General features: G+C 44.1%; 1 pseudogene; it reads left to right on the top strand.

Moving 5' to 3' along the window:
* LOC117355016 overlaps nt 1–16,608 on the top strand; it is a 36,126-nt pseudogene extending 19,518 nt beyond the window's left edge.
* Nucleotides 16,609–17,012: the final 404 nt, after the last annotated feature.

The following is a 17,012-nucleotide window of genomic DNA, read 5'->3' as shown; positions in this document are numbered from 1 at the left end:
CCAGCCAACGGGGGAAGGGCTTCTACTCCCGTTACTTCCTGGTACCGAAAAAAACGGGAGACCTTCGCCCAATACTAGACTTGAGACGCCTCAACAAATTTCTGCTACGGGAAAAATTTCGGATGGTTTCCCTACCGACCCTCTACCCCCTGATCGACGAGGGCGACTGGCTCTGCTTCCTCGATCTGAAGGAGGCGTACACACATGTTCCAGTGCACCTCGCTCACCGCAAGTTCTTGCATTTTCAGGTGGGAGACCTGCACCTGCAATACCGAGTCCTCCCCTTCGGCCTAGCATCGTCATCTCGGGTCTTCACCAAGTGCCTCGTGGTGGTCGCAGCTACCTTACGCTCTCAAGGTCTTCAGGTATTCCCCTACCTGGACGACTGGCTGATCAAAGCCCCATCCAGGGAAGGGGTTATCTCAGCGACCCAACAGACTATTATCTACCTACAGAGTCTGGGGTTCGAGATAAACTTCCCAAAATCCCAACTACGCCCTTCACAGTCCCTACAATTCATTGGGGCCACGCTGGACACGGTTCGCCTCCGTTCCTTCCTCCCCCCTCCGCGTCTAGAGGTGTTAGTAAGTCTGAGCCGAAGGATCTCACTGCTGACCTCGGTATCAGCTCGACAGATGATGACTCTCCTGGGCCACATGGCCTCCACCGTCCATGTCACACCCTTCGCCCGTCTCCATCTGAGAATCCCTCAATGGACCCTGGCCTCTCAATGGCGTCAAGACCGGGACCTGATCGATCGTCCCGTGACAGTGACTCCTTCCTTGCAACGATCGCTCCGCTGGTGGGCCGACTCTTCAAATCTTTCCAAAGGTTTGCTCTTCCTCGCCCCTCCTCACAGCAAGGTACTCACCACGGACTCGTTGGAGTACGCTTGGGGAGCCCACCTGGATGGCCTCCGCCCTTCACTGTTTTCCACCATGACAAGGTGGTACTCCGCACACATCCAAAGTTCTTGCCTAAAGTAGTGTCTGATTTCCACCTCAATCAGTCCATCGTCTTGCCCGTGTTTTTTCCCAAGCCCCACTCTCACCCCGGAGAGGTGGCGCTTCACACTCTTGACTGCAAGAGAGTGTTGGCCTTTTACCTCCAACGCACTCAACCACACCGGAAAGTCCCACAATTGTTTTTGTCCTTCGACCCAAACCGGTTAGGCCACCCAGTTTCCAAGCGCACCTTGTCCAACTGGTTGGCCGATTGCATCACCTTTTGCTACGCTCAGGCTGGTCTCGCACTGCATGGTCGAGTAACGGGACACAAGGTCCGAGCGATGGCAGCCTCCGTAGCGTTCCTCAGGTCCACACCTATTGAGGAAATCTGCAAGGCTGCCACGTGGTCTTCGGTTCATACTTTCACCTCCCACTACTGTCTGGACTCACTGTCCAGAAGCGATGGCCAGTTCGACCAATCGGTATTGCAAAATCTATTTGCTTAAATTGCCAACTTCCCTCCATCCCTTTACAGTTAGCTTGGAGGTCACCCACATGTGAGAATATCATGCCTGCTTGTCCTGGGATAAAGCACAGTTACTTACCATAATAGGTGTTATCCAGGGACAGCAGGCATATATTCTCACAACCCGCCCACCTCCCCGAGGTTGGCTTCTTTGCTAGTTAAGTGAACTGGAGACCACGAGGGGATGCGCCCCCTAGTGGAGCAGGAAGGCACGCATGCGTGGAGCAGCAGAGCAAACTTAAATCTTCAATCAAGTTTGCTTGAAAATGCTTCCGCATCGGGGCTCCATAGATGACGTCGCCCACATGTGAGAATATATGCCTGCTGTCCCTGGATAACACCTGTTACGGTAAGTAACTGTGCTTTATAGCCCCAATGTAAGCATGCCTCCAGCCCTACCAATCAGTGCCCCCATGACCAACAGGATAAGGTTGAAATAAGCCCTTGAGAACCAAATACCTTAGTGCAGTGTCCCGCAAACTTTCTTGAGCTGCGGCACACTAAAGGTAGTGGTCGTGGCTCAAGGCACCTGCAAGTGTGCGGGTATCATCATGATGACATCACACGCATGCATGACATCATGTCGATGTCCGTGTGTGGGTGAAGGTCCTCCAGGCAGGCCCGGAGGCGCCAGTGGGGGGGCCAGAGAGAAGGATAGATGTTGGCACCCACGAGAGGCATGTCCTGTAGACAGTCAGCTGGCGCCGGCGCCTCTCCTCCCCAGTGTACTGTGGCACACCTGATATCTCAGGAGGCACACAGTTTGAGATACACTGCCCTAGCAGTAGAAATTTAAGCCTTAAATCCAGTACCTTTCCATTCCCTGCAGCTCCCAGTTTTAGGACTGTCACCTCTCTCTTCCCTTCAGCTCCAGTCCCCCCTCCACATATGTCCAGTACCTCTCTCCTTACCCTCCAACCCCAACACTCCCCCCCCCCATTGGTCCAACACCTCTCTTCCCACCAGTCCAGATCCAGAACATAAGAATAGCCTTACTGGGTCAGACCAATGGTCCATCAAGCCCAGTAGCCCATTCTCATGGTGGCCAATCCAGGTCACTAGTACCTGGCCAAATCCCAAGGAGTAGCAACATTCCTATGTTACCGATCTAGGGCAAGCAGTAGCTTCCCCCATGTCTTTCTCAATAACAGACTATGGACTTTTCCTTCAGGAAATTGTCCAAACCTTTCTTAAAACCAGCTATGCTATCCGCTCTTACCACAACCTATGGCAATGCGTTCCAGAGCTTAACGATTCTTTGAAAAAAATTTCCTCCTTTTGGTTTTAAAAGTATTTACCTGTAACTTCGAGTGTCCCCTAGTCTTTGTCATTTTTGATGAAGTGAAATATCGATCCACTTGTACCCCGTTCTACTCTACTCAGGATTTTGTAGACATCAATCATATCTCCCCTCAGCCTTCTTTTTTCCAAGCTGAAGAGCCCTAACCTTTTTAGTTTTTCCTCATATGAGAGGAGTTCCATCCCCTTTATCATCTTGGTCGCTCTTCTTTGAACCTTTTCTAGGGCAACTATATCTTTCTTGAGATAAGGAGACCAGAATTGAACGCAATACTCCAGGTGACGTCGCACCATGGAGCGATACAGGAGTAGTAATGTAGTGGGCAAATGCACAACAGACGAAGATTCAGTGCCCGACAACATGATGCACGACCTACTCCTACTGGAGCGATGGTCTAGGACATGGCAACTCAACTTCAATGCCAAAAAATGCAAAGTTATGCACCTGGGCAGCCAGAATCCATGCAAGTCTTATACCCTTAATGGCGAGATCCTAGCAAAAACGGTAGCAGAACGAGACTTGGGGGTAATCGTCAGTGAGGACATGAAGTCTGCCAATCAAGTGGAGCAGGCTTCGTCCAAGGCAAGACAAATCATGGGCTGCATTCGAAGGGGTTTCATCAGTCGTAAGGCGGAAGTCATTATGCCATTGTATAGATCCATGGTGAGGCCCCACCTGGAATACTGTGTGCAATTCTGGAGGCCGCATTATCGCAAGGATGTGCTGAGACTGGAGTCGGTGCAAAGAATGGCCACCCGGATGGTCTCGGGACTCAAGGATCTACCATACGAAAAACGGTTTGACAAATTACAGCTATACTCGCTCGAGGAGCGCAGAGAGAGGGGGGACATGATCGAGACGTTCAAGTATCTTACGGGCCGCATCGAGGCGGAGGAAGATATCTTCTTTTTCAAGGGTCCCACGACAACAAGAGGGCATCCGTTGAAAATCAGGGGCGGGAAACTACGAGGTGACACCAGGAAATTCTTTTTCACTGAAAGAGTGGTTGATCGCTGGAATAGTCTTCCACTACAGGTGATTGAGGCCAGCAGCGTGCCTGATTTTAAGGCCAAATGGGATCGGCACATGGGATCTATTCACAGGGCAAAGGTAGGGGAGGGACATTAAGGTTGGCAGACTAGATGGGCCGTGGGCCCTTATCTGCCGTCTATTTCTATGTTTCTAGTATAACATTCTTAGTCTTGTTAACCATCCCTTTTTTAATAATTCCTAGCATCCTGTTAGCTTTTTTGGCTGCCGCCGCACATTGGGCAGAAGATTTCATCATATAATCTGATGACTCTCAGATCCTTTTCTTGGGCGCTAACCCCCAAGGTGGACCCTAGCATCCGGTAACTGATTCGGATTGTTCTTCCCAATGTCCACATTAAATTTCATCTGCTACTTGGACACCCAGTCTTCCAATTTCCTAAGGTCTGCCTACAATTTTTCACAACCCGCATTCATTTTATCAACTTTGAACAGTTTAGTGTCATCTGCAAATTTAATCACCTCACTCATCGTTCAAATTTCCAGATCATTTATAAATAAGTTAAATAGCACTGGTCCCAGTACAGATCCCTGTAGCACTCCACTGTTTACTCTCCTCCATTGAGAAAAATGACAATTTATTTCTACCCTCTGTTTTCTATCTGATAACCAATTCCTAATCCACAACTTTGCCACCTATCCTATGACTCTTTAATTTTCTCAGGAACCTCTCATGAAGAACTTTGTCAAAAGCTTTCAGAAAATCTAGATACACTACATCAAGTGTTCTTCAACCTTTTGACACCTATGAACCGGCGGAAATAAAATAATTATTTTGTGGACCGGCACCAGTCGGCGGACCAGTAGTTGAAAAACACTGGGCTAAGTCGTGCCCACCTCCGCTCCATACCCCGCCCCCATAATAGTACTAATTGTAACACCATTTTTTCCATTCATTTTTCATATATACACACTATAATTGTATTAACACATAATGGAATGCTTTTTAACATTCATTCCTACCAGAAAACAGATAACCCCATGCAAATGCAGTACCAAAAACTAAAAGTACTAATATTTACAAACAAACCCTAAGATGCAAGACACTGCAAGCAGTACAACCCTAGAGGAAAAGAAACAAATGCATTTCTTCCTGAACAGACAAATCAATCACCAAATAAAATTCTGAACAGACCAATCACTAAATGAAAAAAAATAAAAGCCGTTGTTTCTCTCCCTCCATGTGCCTTGCCTTCTGGCCTGCCCCCCCCCCCCTCCCCCCGGTGTCATCTTTGGACTGGTCCACTGTGCGATCAATGCAGGGTCTTCGGGCCGGCTCCCTGAGTGCTGCATTGCACAAAGCTGTGGGCAGTGACTCCTTGCGCGTGTCCTGCGCCTCATCTGGAAGTCTTCTCTCTGATGTTACGAGGTCAGAGAGAAGGCGTCCGGTTCAGGTGCAGGCCGCACATAGGAGCCTTTTCCCATGGCTTTGTGCACTGTAGCATTCAGGGAGCCGGCCTGAACATGCCGCGTTGATCGCACCGTGGACCGGCAGCTGAAGAACGCTGTCTTGGGCCCGATGGATGTGCCGGCCCTGTGGACCGGCAGAAAATTTCTACAGACTGACACTGGTCCATGGATCGGCGGTTAAAGAACACTGTACTACATCAAATGGTTCACCTTAATCCACATGTTTATTCATACCTTCAAAGAAGTAAAGCAAATTGGTGAAGCAAGATTTCCCTCGGCTGAACCCATGCTGACTCCGTCTCATTAAATCATGTTTGTTTACATGTTCCACAATTTTATTTTTTATAATTGTTTCCACCATTTTGCTCGGCACTGAAGTCAGGCGTACCGGTCTGTAATTTCCCGGATCTCCCCTGGAACCCTTTTTAAAAATCAGTGTAACATTGGCCATCCTCCAGTCTTCAGGTACTACAGATGATTTTAGCGACAGGTTACGGATCATTAACAGAAGGTCAGCAATTTCATGTTTGAGTTATTTAAATACCCTGGGATGTATACCATCCAGTCCAGGTGATTTATCACTTTTTAACTTGCCGATTTTTGCTTAGTACTTCTAGATTCACTGAGATTTCTTTCAGTTCCTCTGCATCATCACCCTTGAAAACCATGTCCAGTTCAGGTAGATCTCTTACCTCTTCCTTAAAGACCGAAGCAAAGAATTCATTCAGTCTGTCTGCTATGGCCTTATTCTCCCTGAGCGCCCCTTTTGCTCCTTGATCATCCAACAATCCCACGGATTCCCTCACTGGTTTTCTGCTTCTGATGTACCTAAGAAAATTATGAGTGTTTGCCTCTTTTGCAAGCTTCTCTTCATATTCTTTCTTGGCTTTCTTTATCATTGCTTTGCGTCTAACTTGCCAGTGCTTGTGTCCAGCACTGTCCTTCAGCTCCAGCTCTAGAGCCAGCCAGCAGCACCTCCCCCCCCCACACAGGTTAGCATCAACCCTCCAGATCCCCTCATGCCCACCTTACCAGAACGAGCCAGCCACACCACACTGAAAATTCTCCAGAGACCTGTTCCAAGGCCTTCCTTCAGTCGACAAGCCTCTCCTTGATTGGCTCAGGCAACTTAAGGCCCTTCCCAGGATGACGGCCAGCCCAGACAAGAAGAGGGAGGACCAAGATCATACTCCCGCAGCTGACAGGCACCATATGCTGGCTATGAGCCATACAGCCCGCAGGCTCCTATTTATGACATTTGGAAAATTAAGTGAAACAGATGTCTTTAAAGATCCCTGTGGGGATATTTGCCATTATGTACCTTATTCAATAGCTGAATGAATCCTAGGTCTGTAGCAGAGTGTTCACAGTTTTTGGATAGTGAATGTAATCAGAATGAAGGAATACTGCAGAACTGGAGGAGAGGATGAGATGTCCAGAACCAGTGAATGAGATCAGGCTAGCTTTTCTCTCTCGCCCCATGCTATTGCTGACTAGTACATATCTATAGGCAACACCACTTTCTGTAACATGACATTATCCCAGGACAAGCAGGTAGCACATATTGTCGCATGTGGGTGACCTCATCAACGAACCCCGGAAAGGAAAGTTTGAAAAGTGCATTGCCACTTTAAAATTTTAATAAATTTCATAAACTGCCCACACTGCGCATGCGCGAGTGCCTTCCTGCCCGACGGAGACTCGTGGCTCTTCAGTTCTTAGTTTTCTGCAGAGCTAAGAAGTCGTATTTCTGAACACAGTTCAGTTTTTTGCCTTCCTGTTCACGCATATTTTTTTCTTCTTTTCTTCAGTTTACTTGCTTTTTCAAGTTTACTTCTTTTTTTTCTTTAACCCCCCCCTCAAAAAAAAAAAAAAAGTGGGGAAACATTTTTTTTCTGCTCTTCTGTCCTTGCGGGCTTTGCCCGATGAGGCCTTTTTTTCCCCTTCAGCTATTGAATTCAATTTGGATGACGCGGTCTTTACCTTTGCCATTAACAGGCTTCAAAGTGCTGCAGGAGTCCTTTTCTCTCACCAACCTTCGCAGTTAGTGCTTCCAGAACTTGAACTGGAAAACACAGGCTGTACTCACTGTTTCTACCCTTCAGATACATTCGATATTGGGACGGATACTTCAACGAAAAAATAGTTCAAGACCGGCATGGATAAGACCTCACATCTTTGCACGCGACAGCTGCATTGACTTCCGGCATCAGGGGATCTAGCTTAGAAGCATCCATAGCAAGCGTCATAGGTCTCTACAGCATCGAGTCTCTTGATGCAGGCTATTGCTCCCCAGCTTCACAGGTTGTCTCTATCATATGGTATGCATCCTCATTGAGGTTATCCATTTGAGACAATGTGCTGCACTGATGGTACCGGCTGTTCAGCCATCAATACCGTTGCATACAACTGGCATCGCATGTCACTATTGCATCGAGTCCCTTGATCCTGACCAAGTGATGACTGCTTTGCGGCTTGCTTCTCCTACATCAGCATGTGCATTCTCTTAGAGGGTACCCTCTCCGGGGGCAAGCCAGAGCACCGATGGTACAAGCAGATAGGCCAGGTGTTTTTCCTTCCATGAAAGGCTTAATGCGCTTTTCTAACAGGAGTTGGGTGATATGTTCAAATTCCTCACCTCAACATTGTCTCCCTCAGTACTGGCCCAGCCTCAGCATATGGCCAATAGGTCCTGTGGTACCGCAATTTGGCTCTCTGGTATGGCATCGACATGGTCATCACTCTCCGCGATGTTCCACATGAATCACCGCAAATCCAGCTCTTCTTCAAGGCATCGTTTCTTCACCCTCTTCCTCTCAATGCTCGAACTCCAGGGAACATCGACTTTCTTCATGTGCTTCCAAAGCAAACAGACTTTCTTTGACAGGGGGGTTCTCCTGAATTTGCAACTGATGCTTATTATATTCCTTTGGAGATTTTTCCTCAAAATCTTTTCAGATATCTCTATAAAAGGCTGAAAGACTCTTTTTCACTAAAATTATCAGACAGACAATTGCCCGTAAAGCCAGAAGCTAATTTTGCCTACCGTGCTGAATGCATAGAGGCCTTAGTTGATGATGAGCCTCCTAAAGATCTTCTTCACCTGTCTGTAAACTGTATTCTCAAGGATTGGAAGACCCTTTTCACTATCATAGTGTTTTCTAGGACACTGGACTTTCTGTTCACTGGGGATGCAGTAAAAATAAATTAACTTTTTATAAATTAATTAACTTTTTTTTATCCATCAAGGGTCTCTGCCTCAGAGCCACCAAGGCACAAAAGGCGCACTATGGACAGGTCGCCATTACAAAAATTCCAGGCTGGTGAATACAGTTCTTATCTACAATTTTTACATCTTCTTTGTACTTTTTTTTTTTTTTTTTTTTTACCCTTCCCTACCTAGAAGGCACTTGATTACCTCTTCTATAATGCGCTTGAATTATCTTCCAAAGCTTCAGCTTTCTCAAAGACAATAAGACCTCTAGCAGGCTTCAGCGTCTCAGTAAATGGACATCAATCATCAAGATAGATTGACTAATATTTCCTGTTTGGAAGACCAGCTGTTTCGAGACTCTGGTAAAAGCGTTCCTCAGAAGCTTACAGCTCATGAAAATCATTGGGGTTGCTTTAGTTACAGTTCTATGCCTACAACATATCAACAGCGTTATTCCTCAAAACCAGTTGCTTTTTCTAGGCTACAGCAGAAGAGCACAATCTTTCATCAACAGCTTCTCAAATGCTTCCTCAGTCTTTTTGCTGGGTTTCTAGAAAGCATAATTGTTGTTTCTCTTCTCCAACCTCTTCCTCAGCCAATCAGAGGTCAATTCCAATTGTAATACTCTGTTGGGAACTCTTCACAGACCTCTGGGTTCTAAAAGTCATTCCAGCAGGATACTCTTTTCAATGATGATCCCTCCAGATCATCCTCCAGGAGTCTTCTTTAAAATTTCATCAAACCTATTTTCTTGGTCAAGAGTCAGCCATCATGATTCTTATATCTCCTCAGTGGCCCAGACAATCCTGGTTCTCCCTTCTACTTCATATTATTACCGAAATAATAGAACTTACTGAGGATTGGATGTCGGACTTAATTCTGAGAAAACCAAATTTTTCTTACCTTGTGAGAATGTATTAGAGGACTCTCTTATTATTAAGAATACACAATATCCTGTTTGTTCCTCGGTTAGAATTTTAGGAGTTACTCTTGACCAAAATTTGTCCATGAAGAGCCAAGTGGATTTGGTAGTCCGTAAGGGCTTCCATATTCTATGGAAATTACATTCTATTAGAGCTTATTTTGATATAACGGCATTCAAGCTACTAGTTCAATCGCTAGTGTTAGCCCATTTGGATTATTGTAACATTGTTTACTTGGCCAGAACAAAAAAGACCATCTCTAGGCTAGAAGTTATACAGAATACCGTGATCAGTCTTATTTTGGTTTGACCATCTAACTCCCTTTTATCGAGAACTGCATTGGCTGCCGGTTGAAGCACGTATTATTTTTAACTTGTGTTGTGTCTATTATAAAATCTTGTTGGGTCAATCTCCAGCTTATTTGATTAATTCATTTTCCTTTGCTACTCAAAAACATTCACATAAAGCTTATGCTTTTTTTGTTTTTCCATTGGTGAAGGGTTGTAAGTTCAAAAGATTTCATGAACGTATGCTTTCATATCAGGCTGCCAGTTGGGACAAAGAATTCAAACAACTATCTCTTATGTCTTTCTCATATCTGGAATTTAGAAAACTTTAAAAAAATTTACTTATTCTCTAGATTTTTGGGTAATTAAATTCCATGATTATTGCTCAATTGTAAGGAAATGTAATCTTTTGTAAACCGCATAGATCTGCAAGGTTATGCGGTCTAGAAGTCAATTTTTATGTTTATCAGGGAACCAATGCCTCTTCCAGTTTTGTCCATCTCTTCGTACGCAGAGTCACGGATCTCTTCTGCATACAAATCTTCAGTCTTTACATCTGATTGGTACCTCTCGGGCTGACATTGGCTGAGGTTCATCTTTCTCATCCTGTCAGACTTATTTTAGAAGAACTCAGAAAACTGTCTACACAGCACTATTACCAGCAGAAATGGACACAGTTTTTCCACCTGGTGTATTTTTCATCATAATGATGCTCAATCTACCTCTCTATCTTCAATATTAGATTCTCTTCTATATTCTCCATTTCAGGTCTTAAGACCACTTCGATTAGTGTTCATCTCAGTGCTATCTCTCTTTCACAGCCTGGTTCATGGTAAACCTCTACCTGCTCATCCTTTTGTGTCCAAATTAATGACAGAAGTTTTCAATGACAATCCTCCTTCGGTAGTTTGGAGGTACTCCATATTGTTCTCTCTAGGCTTAGGAAGCCTCCTTTTGAACCAATGTCTTCGACTCATTTTCAATACCTCACTTGAAAAGTGGTCTTTCTCTTCTCCCTTACCTCTGCTCAAGGAGTAAGTGAACTTCCAGCACTGCTGGCGGATTCACCGTGTTTCATACTGGCAAAGTTGTACTTCACACCCACCCGAAGTTCCTCCCAGAAAAGTTTAATGCTGTCGCTAAACTGTTTTCTGGCGGTTTAGCCTATATGCAGGTTAGCGGTTATCTCAGTCTTTAGCGAGGTTTCTAGCAGTCTCCGACACTGACATGCAAATGATCTCTTCAACATTGAAATGAGCCCTCCGGTGGATTCTTAAAAAATGCCGAGCCATTTTTTAAAAAGTGGTGTCAGCTTTTGGTGACTGAAAAAACAACTGGTCCAGGAGTGCCGGTCAGTGTCAGAGACTGCTAGAAAACCCATCTGTAGTAAATTTTAAAAAATCCTGCCCGACCTGACCCGAACACCCACCCCTTCCCCCTCCGCCGCAAGAGAGATGGCCACTCTCTCCTGTTGCAAATAAAAAAAAAAAAATCCTGACCGGAATGCCCTCTCCCTGCAGGAGGAGAGATGCCCACTCTCTCCTGCTAGCAGGGACCCCCCTCTCCCTTCTCCGCTTCACCCCCCCCCCCTTACCTAAACAGATGAGATGGCAGGACAGAGACGGACATCCTCATTGCAGCTGCTTCTGCATTGTCTAACTGGGTATTCCCCTCCCTGGTACATCCATGCACTGGGGAGGGGCCTGAGGTTCTGATGCATCAAGAAGGGTCCTAAGGTGCTGATTGGCCTGGATGCCAAAGGCCCCGCCTATGGGGTGTCCGGGCCAATCAGAGCCCTAGGACCCTTCCTGATGCATCCGGGGAGAGGTCTGAGGCTCTGATTGGCCCAAGATGTTTAAGGCCCCTGCCATAGGAGGGGCCTTAAACACCCTGAGCCAATCAGAGCTTAGGGCTCTTCCCCGGTGCATCTCAAGATACACTGAGGAGGGGAATACCCAGTTAGATGACGCAGCAGCTGCAGTGAAAATGTTCGTCTCCATCCTGCCAGCACATCCCTTTAGGTAAGGGGGAGGGATACAGCGGAGACATGGAAAGGGGGGTCACTACTAGCTACTCCTGAGTGTGGGCATCTCGCTTCAGGGGAGGAGGCCGTTCCGGTCAGGATTATTTTTTTTTATTTGCAGCAGGAGAGAATGGGCATCTCTCCTACTTCCGGGGAGGGGGGGGTCGTGGCCAGTATGTTAGGGAAGGGGTGTTGTGATGCAGCAGAGAGAATGGGCATCTCTCCCGCAGTATTACAACACAGGGGCAGCGAGAATGTGTGTGTTTGTTTTTTACAGGAGTTTTCTGCACATGTACAAATGTAGGAAACCTTCGCTGCTGTCCGGCAATCTTATTTAATAATAATAATTATTATTATTTAGTTATAACCCGCTATACCTTAACAGTTCAGAGCAATTTTTTTAAGAATGTGTCGGGTTTTTAGATTCGGTATCAAAATGGATGCCTTAGCAGACCATTGCTTTTTAACGTGGGTTTTTGAAAATCCGGGCCTGAATTTCATCTCAATCACTGTTCTACTTCTAGTATTCTTTTCTAAGCTTCATTCTCATCCTGGAGAAACAGCTCTTCATAACATTGGACTACAAATAAGTCTGGGTTTACTACTTGCTGAGAACTAAACTGCATAGAACATCTCAACTTTTCGTCTCCTTTGATCCCATCAAGTTGGGACTTCCTATATCCAAGGGTACTATTTCTACAGGGTTAGCGGCTTGTACAGTCGACTCCACCTAATTGCACGTCGGTTAAGCACCATGTTCCAGTTATCAATAGTCTACCTCCACAGTCTCATTTTTGGGTTGTTTTTTTTTTTTAAACATTAAAGTCAATGGACGTAAACTCTGGATAATCGCAAATCGGATAAGCACACGATCCACTTATCAGCACTGATGTTATAGGTCCCATGTCTATTAACTCATGTTATGTTCACTCCAGTTAAAAGCAAAGACGTTCTCACGTTGATGATCCACGTGTTTTGGATCGAAACTACATCATGACATCTGGAGGAAATAAACCTTTGTCTGAACTTGTCCAACACGCTGATCAAAAGTCATTGTCCTTGGCTGAACGTGTTCACTCTGCTGGAAATAAGTCATTGTCTTTGGCTGAACATGTCGATGTCTTAAAGAGACTTGACCAAAAGGAAAGTCAGGTCACCATTGCAAAACTGTACAGCGTCCATCCTAGCCAGATTGCTCGGATTCTCAAAAAAAAAAAAAAAAAGGCAAGCCATATTGAAAGACTGGCAAAACAACATCAATCCGACCAGGAAACAGAAAATAATTGGGAAGGTTGGAGATGTTAAAGAGGCGTTGATGAGGTTTGCTGAAGCTAGAAGTCGTCAACTGCCTTTGCTGATGGAGAAAGCAGCACAGCTATCCGAAGAACTTGGCGTAGAAGACTTCAAAGCAACAAATGAATGGCAGGAGAGATGGAAGGTTCGTAATGGTATAAAGTTCAAGAAGCAGCATGGCAATAAACAAGACGCTGATGAGTTTGGTGCAGAAAGATAGGTCATGGAAGTGTTGCCATCAGTCATTGGTGGATATGAACCATGCAACGTTTTCATCGCCAAAGAGATGGGCCTGTACTGGCGTGCCAGCTCTGATGGAACATTGGCTTTCAAACGCTGTGAAACTGTTGGCTTCAAGGTGCCAAAGGAGAGATTAACATTGCTGCTAAGTTGCAATATGGACAGTAGCGAAAAGCTAGAACCATTGGTGATTGGGAAGAATCGAAATCCTCAGTGCTTCAAAAACATTAAACACCTGCCTGTTGAATATGCACCTGCCTGTTGAATATGAAAGCAACAAGAACGCATAGATGACAGCAACACTGTGGATTGAATGTTGCAGAAGCTTGACAATCTGATGAGAAGACGCAGGAGACACATTGTAATGCTATGTGATAACTGTGCAGCACACAGCAATGAGGTTCGACTAACCAACATGAAACTTGTGTTTCTGCCACCAAACGCGACATCTTTGATCCAGACAATAGACCAGGGGATAATCGCCAACCTCAAATGCCATTACAGGTCACTTGTCCTAAGATAGTGATGGCAGTGCTTGATGCAAACACAGAATCTAGCCCCAGAGCTGCTGAGCTCGTGAGAAAAATGATGGTGCTCGACACTCTTCACATGGTACAGGAGGCATGGAGTCGAGTCTCATCATCCACAATTTCCAATTACTATTGACCAGCGAGCTTCGTTCACACACCGGATGAGATGACTGAAGCAGATGCTTCGTCCATTGAACTCCCAGTTGGGCTTTCGCCTCAAGAGTTTGAGCTGTATGTCGCCATTGACAACGATGTGCCCACATCATCTGACAGCACTAATTCCGATATCTGTACAGTCATAAAGGACACTGCAGACAACCAAGAGTCTGATGAAGATGGAGATACTGCTAAAGTCATCACGACTAATGAAACACCTGCAGAGATTGTTTCCTTCTCAGACGCGCTGAAGTCCCTACACACGCTGCTTATCTGGAGATAAATGGATGTCACGACTAAGGCCAGTTTTACAGCATCAGTAGTCAGATACACATGAATCATGCAGAAAACAATGACTGATTATTTCAGTAGAATGTTAGTTTAAAAAAAGGTTTACAGTGCTGTTTCTAAAATTGTAGAATTATTTTGTGTGTGTTTTATACTAAATAAAAGTGTGGTTGCATTTGACTACAGCATACTGTGATTTTTCATGTCTAAAAAGTGGTACTCCGTTTAAACGCACGTCACCGGCCAGTCCCAAGGCCTTGCACTTAAGTGGAATCGACTGTATCGCCTTCTGTTATGCTCAGGCTGGAATGCAACTAGGGAGTCGTATCACAGCCCATAAAGTCTGAGCTATGGCAGCTTCAATTGCTTTCCTACACTCTACTGCTATTGCTTAAATCTGTAAAGCTACTACTTGGTCCATCTCACTTATATCTGGAATCTTCTTCCGGACGGGATAATCACTTCGGCCAAGCAGTATTGCACAATTTATTTTCTTAATGGCCATTCTAGTAAGTTAGGGAGTCCCACATGTGAGAATATGCTGCCTGCTTCTCAAGGGATAAAGCACAGTGATTTACCGTAACGGGTGTTATCCAGGGACAGCAGACAGATATTCTCACAACCCACCCACCTACCTACCTCCCCTGATTAGCTTCTTAGCTTGCTTGCGGATCTGAGGAGCCACAAGCCTTCGTCGGGCGGGAAGGCTCTCGTGCATGTGTGGTGCGAGCAGTTTGTGAACTTTATAAAAATTTTAAAGTGATGATACACACTTCAACCTGTCCGTACCGGGGCTCAGTGGATGATGTCTCCCACATGTGAGAATATCTGCCTGCTGTCCTTGGATAACACCTGTTGCGGTAAGTAACTGTGCTATGTGGAGACTTGTGACGTGAAATGTCTTTAAAGATTACTTAATAGCTCTATAATTTATTTGCCTATCTCTTTTTTTTTATCCAACAGATTATGAATTTGGGAACAACATAATGAGAATGAGAGAGGGTGATGGGCAGAAGATGGAGGAATGGAAACATAAAGACCCCTCCCGAGACAACACAGATCCTTTAGCTAATTGTGTAGCTGGAATGAGTAACGTTATACCACCCAGCAGGAAAGAAAAACTTCAGAATGGAGCCAGACCCAATGCATGTATTGAACAAGAGAGAAATTACAACAATTTCTCACATTTTGTACAAAATCAGAGACTTGATAGAGAGAGACTGTTTCATTGCACTGCAAGCAAGGAAAGGTTCTCTGAGAATTCAGACCTTACAGAAGAAAAAAAAATTCACAAACACAAGTCATTCCAATGTACTGAATGTGAAAAATATTTTACATATAAATCACAACTTATAATTCATCAGAAAATTCACAAAAAGCGAAAGCTAACCAAATGTTCTGTACGTAATAAAAGCTTCAGTCAGACATTTCAGCTGAAAAGTCATGAATTAACCATCTCTAGAAAGAAACAAGTGTATGAAATGAACCTTAAGGGAATGGAGATATTTAAATGTCCAATATGTGATAAAAGCTTCAATCAAAAATATAATCTCAGAATTCATGAAAGAATCCACTCTGGAATGAAACAATATAAATGTTTGCATTGTGATAAAAGCTTCATTCAAAAATGTTCTCTCAGAATTCATGAAAGAATCCACGCTGGAATAAAACCATATAATTGTTCAGAATGTAATAAAAGTTTCAGGCACAAAGGTTATATCCGAATTCATGAAAGAATCCACACTGGAGAAAAACCATATAAATGTTCTCAATGTGATAACAACTTCATTGACATAAGTTCTCTCAGAGTTCATGAAAGAATCCACACTGGAGAAAAACCATATAAATGTTCTCAATGTGATAAAAACTTCACTCGTTTAGGTACTCTCAGAACTCATGAAAGAATCCACACTGGAGAAAAACCATATAAATGTTCTCGATGTGATAAAAGCTTCAATCGTATAAGTAATCTCAGAACTCATGAAAGAATCCACACTGGAGAAAACACACATAAATGTTCTCAATGTGATAAAAGCTTCAATCAAAAATATAAACTCAAAACGCATGAAAGAATCCACACTGGAGAAAAACCATATGAATGTCCAATATGTAATAAAAGCTTCAATAAAAAATATAATCTCAGACTTCATGAAAGAATCCACTTTGGAGAGAATCAATATAAATGTCCAATATGTGATAAAAGTTTCAATCAAAAATGTAATCTCAGAATTCATGAAAGAATCCACGCTGGAGAGAAACAATATAAATGTTCACATTGTGATAAAAGCTTCAATCATATAAGTACTCTCAGAACACATGAACGACTTCACACTGGAGGAAAAACCATATAAATGTTCTCGATGTGATAAAAGCTTCAATCAAAAATATAATCTCAGAACTCATGAAAGAATCCACACTGGAGGAAAAACCATATAAATGTTCTCGATGTGATAAAAGCTTCAATCAAAAATATAATCTCAGAACTCATGAAAGAATCCACACTGGAGGAAAAACCATATAAATGTTCTCGATGTGATAAAAGCTTCAATCAAAAATATCATCTCAGAACTCATGAAAGAATCCACACTGGAGGAAAAACCATATAAATGTTCTCGATGTGATAAAAGCTTCAATCAAAAATATCATCTCAGAACTCATGAAAGAATCCACACTGGAGAAAAACCATATAAATGTTCTCGATGTGATAAAAGCTTCAATCAAAAAAATAGCCTCAGAACACATGAAAGAATCCACACGGGGGGAGAGTGTGGTGCAATGATTAAAGCTACAGCATCAGCACCCTGAGGTTGTGGGTTCAAACCCAT

The sequence above is a fragment of the Geotrypetes seraphini genome, chromosome 2 (genome assembly GCF_902459505.1).
Source record: "Geotrypetes seraphini chromosome 2, aGeoSer1.1, whole genome shotgun sequence".
Taxonomy (NCBI): Eukaryota; Metazoa; Chordata; class Amphibia; order Gymnophiona; family Dermophiidae; genus Geotrypetes; species Geotrypetes seraphini.
Note: the sequence above shows the minus strand (reverse complement) of the source record. Positions and strands in the feature narration are given on the sequence as shown.